Consider the following 13,304-nt stretch of genomic DNA (forward strand, 5'->3'; position numbering starts at 1 on the left):
CACTACACACAGACAAAGTTTGATAAGTGAAAGCTTCTTCACATCCTAAAGATTTATTGTCAAGCCAGTAATTTTTCATCTTGAACGAAACTACATGGAACTGTATATTTGTTAGACTGTTATGGCAACCAGTTAAAATGTATCCTACCTAGACTTTGCTGGAAAAATATGTTTTTTATATTTTTATATTGCTGCCCTTTACAATGGATTCACAGCATACTTTCTGACTGTGACCATAGAAGTGAACACCAATCTGCCATTTAAATCTTTTGTCGCGAGCCAATCTGAATAAAGTTGGATTTAAGATGAGTTAAATGCTTTTTTCCACCAGAAAAAGAACAAACGTCTGCAATAGGCCTATTTTAAGATTTTTAAAAAAAGAGAATTTTTAACTGTGAACCATTAAAGCTAGTCTTGCGGATTTCAAGAAAGAAAATGAAACCGGAAATGAGCGGGCAATGTAAGATTTTTCTTTAATTTACTGTTGGGTCTAAACTCAGACCCCGCTGTATCCAGGACTTATTCCCATGAAAGAAAAGCAAGGCAACAGTGTTCGATCGATTTCTTGCGCAAGGGAGGCCTCTCGTCTGTGACCAGCACGTTGAAATGACCACACTGGTGGCCTCCTCTCGCCGCCTTTTATTGACAAACTTCAAACAATAGTTTACAAAACACCTCCCCTTGCAACCCCCTTTGGTTACAAAGACAAGGCACTGTATGTAAGTGTGTGTGTGTTATGTGAGTGTGTGTTTGTGTTTGATCAAAGGGTCATAAAACCTAAAAGCAGGAACAACATCCTTGGTCATAAAGAGGGTAGTCTTCCCCCACACCCAATGTATGGTTTACCAAAGATAACACAGTGAAACCATACAAAGGGTAGGAAGCTCTACCAAACATCAAACAGATCTTCAAGTTAGGATGTATCTACAATAAAACCTCCCCCAGCACAGAGTGGCTGGAGAGGTGGTCAGGATCAAAGGAATGGCTTTGATCCTACTGCTTAAACTAAGACTGTACAAATTTAAGAAACACAATGGCAACATTCAACAATTAGACTTAACATTTCCCTCCTTTTTGTCATTGTTCTTAAATTTCAACTTATGCACCCTTTGTTCAGACAGTGTCAGTGTAGATTTCATTCATGCACAGTAAACTACATCCTGTACATAAGCAAATCAATGTCAACAGTTCAAAAACAGGAATTAATATTTTCAAAAGAAGATGCCACCAAGGACCAGACGGTAACCAAGCTATCCAGCCTTGTGGCGGATCTACTCCTGTCGTGCAATTCATTATGTATTTCTTCAAGTAAACAACTGAATGTCAAAGGTCAAACAAGAAGAATCATCATTCTCAAAAATCATGTGTCACTACAATCCAACTGTATATAGACATAGGTATTTAAATGCATCAGTTGACTTTATTGTTTGTCCATGTGGCTCTCAGCTAACTTCAAAGCTGCAGCAAGTCAACACCCTTCTTTATGACTCCTATCAACCCCCCCAAATCTTTTCACTGTAGGCATCCTGTGGGGGTTAGAGTCAACTTGTGAATTATCTGCATTTACAACTCTTCTCCTGTCCTGTTGTCACCGCAGAAAAAGCTTTGTAAAGGAAATTGGATCAAGGTGTTTTGATCTTCTTGGCTCAAAACCTCAAGTGTTCATGATGTAAATGTAGACAAAAGGTTTCTCTGTTTACATCCTTCTTGCAGAAGACAAAAGAATAGGTGATGTTGCCATGTTCCATGGTTAATCTCCAACTTGGGCTAATCCATTGTCCTTCATACACATAGGAAATTGGCCTGTTTCCAGTTCGTTTAACTGTATAATGTCCTGCAACAAGTCATATTCTTTGAGTCAGACGAGCAGGTCTGTCCTACCAGAGCAGTTCACCTTCCCAGCTACTGGTGAATCAACCTTCCATTCAGGTTCAGAGCAGTTGAAAAGTTGGCAGTGTTCCTGGATGTGTTGCTAAAGCAACCAAACAAACTGTCTCGCTCTCAGTGATGCTACAGGGCCACAGTCCAGAAGAATGTGTAGCCAGTGGCATCACAAGCATAACCATTGGTCTCGTTGTTTATGTGAGCGGTTGTGTTCTTAAACTGCCACCAGTAGTTGTTGAAAACCCATGCGGGTACCTGGTGTGGTTCGCTCTGTCCCAGTGCGCTCCCTGTCATCCCACTCAGGTTCCACAGGCACAAGAAGATGCACAGCACATTCCCAGCCATTCTGATGAGTACCTGTGGCTCAGTTGGTTTCTTCACCGGATTGAGACGAGGGGCCCTGGAGGCTTTCCCCCCCCTTTGTTCCCGGTCTTCCTGCCACTTACTCCGAGCTGGCCTGGATGTGTGTCACCTTCTTGCAGTGCGCTTGATGTATCCAAGTGTTCCTTCCAGCAATCTTCACTGCTGTGGTCATCGTCAGCAGCATCCGATATGGACCTTCCCATCGTGGACTGGACCAGCACTTCCTCTCCATGGCCTTATCATCATCCAATCTCCAGACTTCAGGCTCTGCTCCTGCGAAGAAACAGAATCATCTGGCAGATCATTTGTTCTCATGACTACTTTACTTTTAAACATTTTCAAGCATCTAATCTGCTAATATGCTCTCTCTTCTGCTTTTCTATCATCACTACAGAAGACTGGAACTCTAACTCTAACTCTAAATCCTCTAACATGTGTAATCTCAAAGAGTCAGACCATTCTCTGTTGGAGTAATCCTCGTGTACTTATTCTATACAGTCTAACCATGTCCTGCCTGTCTTCCTAAATCTTAACTTTAATGTCTGCAAAAGTTTTTTTTTTAAAGTATTTAATAATCCTAGAGTGAGTATAACGACTGCTCATCTCCCTCCTGTTTGAGACATGGCATAGCCAATGGCTCAAAATAGCAGCAGTCTTATACAAATTATTAGGCAGTACTGGTTTATCACACAGATAAAAAAAATCATCCTGCAAGCTTGCTCCCTCTGTAAGTCACAACTATTGTCCTGCAGTAGGTGAGTGGGCCTGCATGTCTGCTAATGCTGTACTGATAAAAGGTTAACACCATGTTTAACTAAAGCTGCCTCTTTTGCGATCTTATCTGCAAAAACTTTCCCTAATGCAACCGGATCTTTCCCTCACATGTGTGCTGCACATTTACAAACGGCAATTCCACTGGTTAATAACGCTGCCTCCAGCAGATTTTGCAAGAGTTTGGTGTGTTCTGCAGGTTTCCCTGTAGAGGTTGTCACCCCTCGTCTCACTCACTGCACTACAAAGAAATGTACAGTAGCAAATGTATACTGCCTATCAGTGTATATTGTCTCTCTACAGCTTTACACGCTTCCGTTAAAGCTAGCATCTCTGCTGCTCAAGCAAACATGAAACATGCTAGTTGTCCTACATAGATAACTCTCTCTCACTGTCAGCTACAGTAAAACGTGTTCTAGTCTGTCCCTCTGCTGTTGTAAAACTCAAATCATCAACAAACCAAACCTTTCCCTCAACGAGTGGCACATCTATTAAGTCATCCCTCAGCTTACACTTCTTCTCCTCGCGCTCTCTACTCTCATGAGAAGTGTCCTCCTCCGTTGGCAAAAAGGGTTTGGCAGATTCAGAATTCTGCACCACTTTATGGTAATATGTGTGGTTGTGAGAGTAACAGTAACATTAAAGACAAGTGTCTTGTAGGTGACAGAAATGTAAGTTTAGTCTGCAATAGTAAACATCTACCTCTTCTGGAACTAACAATGTCAAAAGGTGAAATAAACTATTTCCTGAAACATTGTACAGCTTAAGCTGCTGCACATACTGATCTCACGCATGGAGGTAAAGCACGAGCAACTAGAGCTAATCTTTTAGGATAGTAAGTTACTGGCTTCACTTGTGGAAAAAGTGCTGTTAGTTATTTTACAGTCACCTGGCATTTGTGCTGTTCACAGAACCACAAGTCCATCGCTGGACCTCCTCTGCGCTGTCACTTTTTGGAGCTTGGCACGCTCCCTCAGGTTCCATTTTCCAACGCTGAAAGTCTCCTTGTGACAATCCTTTGGAAGCCCAGTAGCACAGCTCTCTGTGCTGAAGGTGATCTCCGATCCTCCTGAAGACTCCCTCCAGGCCTCAGCTTCCATCTTGTGGACGATCCTCTCAGTCTCTCCTTCTCATCATGGCACCTCACGACATCTACAAATTGAAAAAAATGACACTCCTCTCGCCACACGGCTTTCGCCATGTGTCAACTCCCCAATGAGACATGTACAAGAGTGTTGCACAGTCTCCCTAAAACAATCTCCAGGGTTTGTCCCTTGGAGCAGCTTCACTCCAAGCTGTAACCCTGTGTAAGAACATTAATCAGCACTTAAATGTTCAGCTTGTTTAACTCCCAGCTCCTGTATCACAGAAGACAAAGTCTTAAATTTAAACAACTTCACATTTGCAACCAACTGTAGATCATAAGAGTAATAAAGTATTCAGCATCACAGAGACAAGTATCATTGCAGGTTTATTCTAAACTCATTAATCTCCTACGTTTTCCCATAATTTATTCCAAATTATTTAACATCTCAATGTTATTCCACATTGTAATCAGTGAACTTCACTTATAGGCCATCAAAGCCTCATCTGAACATGGATGCACCACTTGCATAGGTTTAATACTTGTAAATAAACAGCTAATCACACAAATCACTGCAACAATAATAGTAAACATTGTTTAATATTAATTCTGGACCCCACCTCTTGACGCATGGACACTTCTCATGCGTCAACTCACCAAACCTGGATCCCTGTCTTAAAAACTGGCTCCACCAGGAGCCTGCATACTCACCATCATGGCCTGGAAAACAAGATCTGGAAGTAAAATCAAACTTCACACTTATAAACAAGTATATCACAAGGGTAACAAGCATTCAGCATCAGCAAGACAAGTGTCATGTGCAGGTTTTCTCAAATCATTAAATCACTATTGTTACCATAATTCGCCTCAAACATGGATCATCCCATGTGCTCAGTTAACATTAATGTAATCGGTGACTTCTCTTAAGCAAAGTCACTCCACTCATATATTTATTATGGGTCCAAAAGTGGCCAGCAAATGAGCCCATAATAAACTATTCCATAAATATCGTAATCTCTTATTTGTTTTACTCATGTCACTTGTCCACTTCTGCCGAATCCTCCACAGCATTCTCAGAGAAACAAACATTAGCAATACCCATTGACTGTGGTCAGACGGAGGTCAGACACAGGTCAACAGGTTCCAGAGGTGCCATAAAAACACCATAAAGTTAGCTAACCCTAGCCGTGGAAAGAATGTCATTCACATATAAACCCAGAAATCCTGTAGTGGGAAAGAACATCAACCAGTTGTCCTGGTAAAAACCACATCATCAAATCACATGAAAAACTGCAATGCTGTAAGAAAAAATGCAAATGTTAGCGCTGCGCAGGTGTGTACACACTTTCTCACAGTAACTTCTGTGAGTACCACAAGCCCATGAATAACACACCTCTGATAGATTCACAAACATAAAAATGGCATTTAAAAGGTTAAACCATCACGCAACCTCAGATGTTGCTATCATCTTTCTGCTCCTGTAACAGAGACACACACAGAGATACATCCACACCTTTGTCAAGTGGGGGTTGACTTCACACAATGGTGTTAAGTCAGTCAGTCAGTTCCCGATTTATTTTAAAATTCTTACTCATTCACTCAGTGATTCCTTCTTTTGCTAATTGTGGAAATTATCGTCGCATTCGTTTCCACGCTCAGCAAAACAACGTCATTTCAAAAAGAAAAATAATTTAGACTGGATTTCCTTGTTGAATCCTTTTGGACAGGAATTTGTTTCCTGATTGTCCCAAATAAGAGCCCATTTTAATTTTGGAGAAGCTCACTTTGCAACAGTTTTCTTGACGACGCTTCGATTCTAATCGTGCAGATCTGCTCAAACAGAGATCATCAAACAAAACTTTCAGTGCACCATGAAAGTAACAAAATAAAAGAAAGAAAATAAAAGAAATCAAAGAAAATAAAGGAAAGATAGGCCTTGTTTAAATCATGACACGTGTTCTTCATGCCAGGGGGATAAATCGTAACAACCCAATTGGCAGGTTCAACTTTAGTAATAAAAGACAAATCAAACAGCCAGTTTAATCTCAAACATTCATCCAATCAGCCATACACACAACATACAGCATAACCCTGTTGTCTTAGCACATAATCAGTTTTAGTTCTCATGTAACTAAATGTGTGCCATGGTAAAACTTCTTCACACACCAGAAACTCACAATCAGCTCACTCAACTCACTCATTTAAGACCTCTCATCAGCATTCTGTTTCCTCCTCTATGATGCAACCATCTGTCCTCCTATAATATTCAGTCCACTAGTCTATGTATCACTTTCATCTTACTAGTGACTTGGACAAGATGACAAACAGAATCTCATGCTTAAGATGCTGTCTGGTCTCATGAGTATCATTGTATGTGTATATGCATGTGGGGTTAGTATAGTTAATGCATTTTCAGTATGTTTTTGTGTTCATCTCTCATCACACTTCCATTATTCTCATCACTGCTTAAAACAACACACATCTCTCTCTGTTTTTTTTCTTTAACTGTACTTTTCTCCAAAACAGAAAATAGCATTACAGCTGTTTCAGACTGAGAAACACCAAACACTCTTCGTGCCATCATTCATCCACACAACTATTTTATTTCTTTTTGTCCACTGGGCAGGTGACCTGCAGAATCACGTCTGCCCCAGCTGGATACCTTTCACACACACCATGACGTCAGACACTCTCACACTCGCGGAATTGATCAGGAGAAAAACTTTCTTCATCTTCACACTCTGTTACAGAAACACCATATGTTTTTTTTTTTTTTTTGTTTTTTGTTTTTTTTTTTTTGTGTTGTGTCAGGGATGGATATGTAGTTGTAACGTTTGTGTTCACTAACTTTACTTTCTGTTTCCTACCCTGCCAAGTCTGTCTTGGACTCAATGCTGCTCCTAATATGCCTTTAATCTCTCCTCCACTTCTGCCTCTGCTCTCTCACGCTCTTCTCTGACTCTACTTTCTGCTAACATTCTTGCTCTTCCTAATGCTTTTCTATGGTGTTGTTCTAGAGTAGTTGCAGTGGATTGAGCTGTAGTTTCATCCTCAGGTTTCACAACTACTTCTTGCAATATTGCTCTTTTAACATTCTGTGCTTCTCTCCTCCTCTGAGCCTGCTCCAGCCACAACTTAGCAACTGCTAACTGCAATTCCTTCCTCTGCTTCGCTTTACCTGTTTTACCTGCTACACTTACAGATATTCTTTCTACCAGCATTTTACACTTAACTTCCACTAATGTCCCTTCAAATCCACATTTCTTATACCAACAACCTACATACTGCGTGCTGCCTGGTAAAACTTTCTGCATAAATTTTACATCTCCTTCTAAGGCAGACTTACACATTTTATTCTCCATTACAAGACAACAATCAGCCACACTCACGCAGACCACGTCTGGCCCGCACACACACACAACATAGGCCTATCGCTTGCGTCTGCACGCACAGCTAGCGCTCTCTGTTGAAAACTCTCAAACGCCCCATATGGCGGAGAATTCAACCTTCGGACACTCTCCAACGCCCCAAATGGCGGAGATTCCGGACTCTGAACCTAGGTTCTCTCCACGCCCCAAATGGCGGAGAACTCTCTACGCCCCAAACGGCGGAGAAGCCTGCGTCTCTCTCACGCGGCTAGCGCGCTCCCGGACTCACGTTTAACGCACAGCCCGTAGCCGCTCTCTATTGTTTTGGGTCCACGTGCGCTCTCGTGACCAGCGCTCCCCGGGACTCAAACGTTTCACGCAGAATCACGGTGACGCGTATCTAGGATCCCACATTCATTCACACGGTTATAGAGACGCTCTCTAAGGCCTTCTGTACTCACTGTTTGTTTACGTTCATGGGAAGAGTCTCTGGATCCCGTCAATCGTCATCCATCCCGAGGGGAGGTCAGGCGCAAACTTCCCGGCCTGGTGGCAAGCCAAAAACACCAGGGCTTTACGTCAATCATCCCAGACGTTGCGGTGGCGTCCTCTCCCTCTCCTCGGTGGATGCAATGTGTTAGGCTCCGGCTCCGAAGGACCAAAAAATGTTGGGTCTAAACTCAGACCCCGCTGTATCCAGGACTTATTCCCATGAAAGAAAAGCAAGGCAACAGTGTTCGATCGATTTCTTGCGCAAGGGAGGCCTCTCGTCTGTGACCAGCACGTTGAAATGACCACACTGGTGGCCTCCTCTCGCCGCCTTTTATTGACAAACTTCAAACAATAGTTTACAAAACACCTCCCCTTGCAACCCCCTTTGGTTACAAAGACAAGGCACTGTATGTAAGTGTGTGTGTGTGGGTGTTATGTGAGTGAGTGTGTGTGTGTGTGTGTGTGTGTGTGTGTGTGTGTGTGTGTGTGTGTGTGTGTGTGTGTGTGTGTGTTTGTGTTTGATCAAAGGGTCATAAAACCTAAAAGCAGGAACAACATCCTTGGTCATAAAGAGGGTAGTCTTCCCCCACACCCAATGTATGGTTTACCAAAGATAACACAGTGAAACCATACAAAGGGTAGGAAGCTCTACCAAACATCAAACAGATCTTCAAGTTAGGATGTATCTACAATAAAACCTCCCCCAGCACAGAGTGGCTGGAGAGGTGGTCAGGATCAAAGGAATGGCTTTGATCCTACTGCTTAAACTAAGACTGTACAAATTTAAGAAACACAATGGCAACATTCAACAATTAGACTTAACATTTACCATGCTTAATAGGATTTAGTTTGGTTTATTCTGCAGCTTCTATTGACTATCAGACTTGACGAATACAGCTGCAGCATCTCTTTGTTCTGCTATGAAAGGCAAAGGCAACTTAATGTTACTCATATCAAATAAGAATTGGGTGATCATTATTTAAGAAACCTACTTGCCTAAATTTACAAGATAGTCATGTTTGTAAGCATTGACCAGTGAGAATTAACCAAGGGTTGCATTATTAAAATATTCAGAAATGGATAGACACCCAAGAGATGAACAAAAGAACCAAAGAACATCTCATCCATATATCCATTCATCATTGTTTAGCACTGGCTTCAGTTGAAGTCGGCTTAGTCTCATATAATGTATCTTTGTTTTCGCTGATTGCAATTATCTAGGAGATCAATTGGGGTTATCAATACCTTACAGCAATTAACATTTAATATCCTTCCACAGCCACTTACTCCATTAATGGCTGATTGATTATGCAAGACCTGGGAGCTCTGCGGCTGGGAATGGCATGGATCCATTCTGTCTGTCAGTCAAAGTAAAGGTGGTCTGCTCTGCAAGAGAACCTCTAACTCCGGCTAATACCGTATTGATATGAGGTTACTTCAGCCAAAAAGAAAGATCATGAGATCCAGGAAATTCTTGTGTTTGCAGTCTGTCGGTTTTGGTTGAAGGAACTAGCATTAAAGATTCCTCCTCCTCCTTTTCCCACTTGTCTGTTAGGCACAGTATGTTTTGCTTACATTTCACCCTCATATCTGCCACCACTCCGAACACCCTCCCTTCCACCCCTGCAGTTCTTCATAATCTAATCAGCACTGATGTATTTTCAGAGCAAGAAGGCACTGCTTTCCATTTCAATCAAATTCAGCCCTTTCAAAAGAACCCATAATGCAATCGTTCTGTACAAAATTCAGGCCCAATTTAAGCCCTATAGACTGCAGATGACTGATAAACACTCCACTTCACTCCACGTCACTCTCCTCCTTGTGGCTTTCCTTTGCTGCAATGCATCATCATAAATAAGAGCTAGCTCTGTTGTCTCTCTTTGAGTATAGTGCAGGCCAACTTTAAATTGGCTGTATTAGACAGCGGAAGGAGGGAGGGTGAGGAAATAAAAAGTTAGAAATCCTGGCAGGTAGAACATTTAAACAAATGTAATTGGGAGAAACAACAAGTCCCAACTGGGTGGACAGGTCCCAGGAACAGCTTCCCCATTACCAAGTGAGGGGGATGGTGGAACAGCGATCGTTTTGGTGGGGGAGAAGAGGGAGATTGGGAAGGTTTCGCTTAATAAACACTTTGCTTTCTGCTGACGATCAGAGGGGCAGAGCGAGGGATACAACGACAAATCGATAGACTGATTTGTTCCGGGCTATCCATGTTCATCAGACCGTTCCCCCTCCCTTAGGTAGTGGGCAGAAAGTCTTAGAAAAAAAAAAGAAGAAGAAAAAAAAAACGAAGAGGAAGGGGTGGCGAGAAGGAGTGACTGAAGGGAGGAAAAAGAAAATAGCAGAAAAACAGCAGGAGAGTTGATGAGTTACAATAGCAGACAGACAAATGATGATGGGATGGAGTAATGCGTGAAGAAAATAGCGGCATGTGGGAGGGAAACTGACTACGAATGGTGAGAGGAGAAACAGGAGAGCATTTGGATAGGCTGAGGGTCAAGCATGAAACTAAGTGACTATAGAGATGGTAGGAGGGGTTGGCAGTGCGGGGGCGATGTAGAAAATAGGAAATCCCTTTACACACCACTGAATCATTTACTCAAAAACCTACCGTAAATACTTTTCTTTAGCATCCCCTTTTCTGCAGATAGAAAAGACAGTCAAACCCATCATGTACACCAACTCTATTCATCACTATTCCTGACAGCAAGCTCAGGTTTGTCTGAGCATTTTAAAAAGAAAAAAACAAAACAACAACTCAGTATATCCACTCCCTGCTTATCTCGCTCTTAGGGCAACTTTATTCAAGAAGAGATGATGAGAGGAGGAGGGGAAACTGTGAGATAATAGCACAGCAATTTTATGTCTTCTCCACAAAAGCACAAGAGGCCCTGGTGTATAATGGCAGCCAGCAATTGTATCTGCAAAGATTTCCATTGCCATTACAGCCCTGTTCACAATTGCAGAATTTGATGTCAGTCAAAAACCTATAGCACTGCAAATTATTGCATGTTCCTTCAAGGAGCTCCGCAAAAAAGAAAAAAGAAAAACAAAACATGTATTATTGCACTATAGTAGATACAGTTTGATCAATGATTTCACAGTTCATAACTGATCCTGCCTTAACCCGTGCCAATTAGCAAAGAAATTAAAGAAACATCACAAAACTGCAGAGTGACATCAGTGTATCATTCATTAAAAAAGAGATTATGAACCTTTTTTAGTGATCCATTTCACCTTTACCCCACCGTCAAGCTACAAATTAGTCCATAGGGCAGAGTCCTACCATATAGTCGTTCTTGTATGACGTGTGAAAGCGCTGGCAATACATAAATATCAAATATTATGCATGATTTAAATATGGTTGGTCTCACCTTTAAGATGATCTTTTCTTGCACCTTTGGGCTGCTTTCACTGTCACTAATAGTTATCAATTGGTTCCTGGAAGTTTTTCTGTCTCACCTTGCATTCTGTCTTGTGGGTCAAAATGATGATCATTCAATTTGATATTCATTTTGGAGGAAAGTGGACAAAATCTTAAGGAGACAAATGTGCCCTGCAGGGTGGGTGGGGAGTAAAGATTGTATTTGCATCTGTAAAAGACTCCTGCATTTTCTATGTGCAGTCGGCTGGCACATAGTTCATGTCATTTGTGCTGAATGTTCTCTTCCAGAAACTTTTCAGACATTTCGGACAGTTAAACCTTCGGATTTGACAAGTTAATCCTGGAGAATGTATTGCGCAATGCCTTCTTAAACTGACACGCCCCCTTCGGCCTTGGAAACTGCACTCTTCAACAATCATCCACATGAAATTGGTGTCATTTAAAACACAAGCTGATATTTGAAGTCTCAAATGTGAGGTACACGACAAAACTGAAAGTGGTCACAATGATAACCTTCAGGAAGCAGACTAAAAATCTGTGATACCTGTGAAACCTATCAAAGGTGCATAAGAAGATGATTTAAAGGGGCGATGTGTAGGTGCAGTTTTTGATTTTTATGGGCTAGTCTGAATCCTTTGCACTTCCTATTAATAACACTTGTTAAGGTTCAAAATTGAGGAGGGAGAGTACAAACCACTCTTGGTCCAGAGGATCTTGGTCCAACAATGATTTTAATGAACACACGTGTGGGAAGACACTCTGTACGCAGACAGCCAGTAGTCCTCAACTTAATCAAAGCATGAACAGATATTTTATAGCATCAGGGTTTGTTTACTGACGCCCCTTCATGCGTCACCGGTACATTTTATACATAGATCAGATCAACATCACCATGACTTTTCACCCAGAAAATCATCTTCTATTTTTATGGCTGGTACTTTCCGTTCTTGTCTCAAAGTGAATTGTTCCTCTTTCTTGTCGAGACATAGACTTATTTCTCTAAATAAGTCTAACTAATGTGTGTGTATGTGTTGACCTCACATGCTCTTTGTGTCACCTCTTCACCTCCTACTGTCCGTGTCTCGTCCTCAAATGCTCTTTCTCAATTCACCTGTTGCACTTCTGACCTTTCACTAGACCAGAAGCTCACTGAGACTATGTGTATGTCTTCTACTAAATAAATGTTTTAACCAAGAACCTCTACTAAAACCTTAATATGAAATGGTCTGATATATAAGTGTTTTGTAAGCATGTATTGCAATTCCTTCTATGGCTCCAAGTCACTTGCACAATAGATTGTCCGAACATCGCGCCGAACAAAGCTTCCGACCCCCAATTAACTGACCGAGCTCCAACTCTTTAATAAGCACAGATATGCATTGTGTATAAAATAGTCATAACTGCTTAAGGCCTTCTTAAAGCTATCTGTTACATTGTTAAAGCAATGATCATTTTGAATAACCTAGTAATTCAAATGGCCTCGTCTGGCCTGCTCCTCAAAATAACTATCTGCTTTCACTTCTGCATACAACTTCCTGTCAGCCTGCAACTCAGTCTTTCTGAAAGAGACACTGTTTAACCCCTGAATGCAATATAAACTCCAGATTATATTATTAATGCAATGGTAATGATGACAATTATTTAACAATAGCAGTAAAATAATTTCCCTGCTCCACACTCCCTCTCTCGACCTCTGGAACACCAGAGGTCGCAATACATTGTGTCCTCGAGATCTCCAGGATCCTCGCCCCTCCTGTGGTCGCCGAGATCGATCTTCTGCAAAGGAAACAAAACACCTTTTCCTGCACCTCCCTAACTTATCCTATTTGGGACTCTTTAATCAAAAGCATGATCCTAATTATGCTCTTAACTTATTGACTTGTATTTATGTATATTCTTCAACGTTCCTCATCACTTTAAAACTCTTTAAGCCCTGCTTTCACGTCCGGTTGCT

General features: G+C 41.6%; 2 long non-coding RNA genes across 2 annotated transcripts in view; both read right to left on the reverse strand.

The window, feature by feature from the left end:
- The window catches only part of LOC146689663 (uncharacterized), a 125,641-nt gene that overhangs the window by 57,462 nt on the left and 54,875 nt on the right, over positions 1-13,304 (reverse strand). The window lies entirely within an intron of this gene.
- On the reverse strand, positions 1,499-8,783 carry LOC146689664 (uncharacterized). Its single transcript, XR_014915974.1, has 2 exons — positions 7,932-8,783; positions 1,499-4,170 (listed from the first exon to the last, which is right to left on the reverse strand). It is a non-coding gene; the product is annotated as an uncharacterized LOC146689664 (long non-coding RNA).

Source organism: Copadichromis virginalis, linkage group LG17 (genome assembly GCF_057382275.1).
Source record: "Copadichromis virginalis isolate Kocher_CV1m ecotype Utaka linkage group LG17, C_Virginalis_male_GT1.1, whole genome shotgun sequence".
NCBI classification, from domain to species: Eukaryota; Metazoa; Chordata; class Actinopteri; order Cichliformes; family Cichlidae; genus Copadichromis; species Copadichromis virginalis.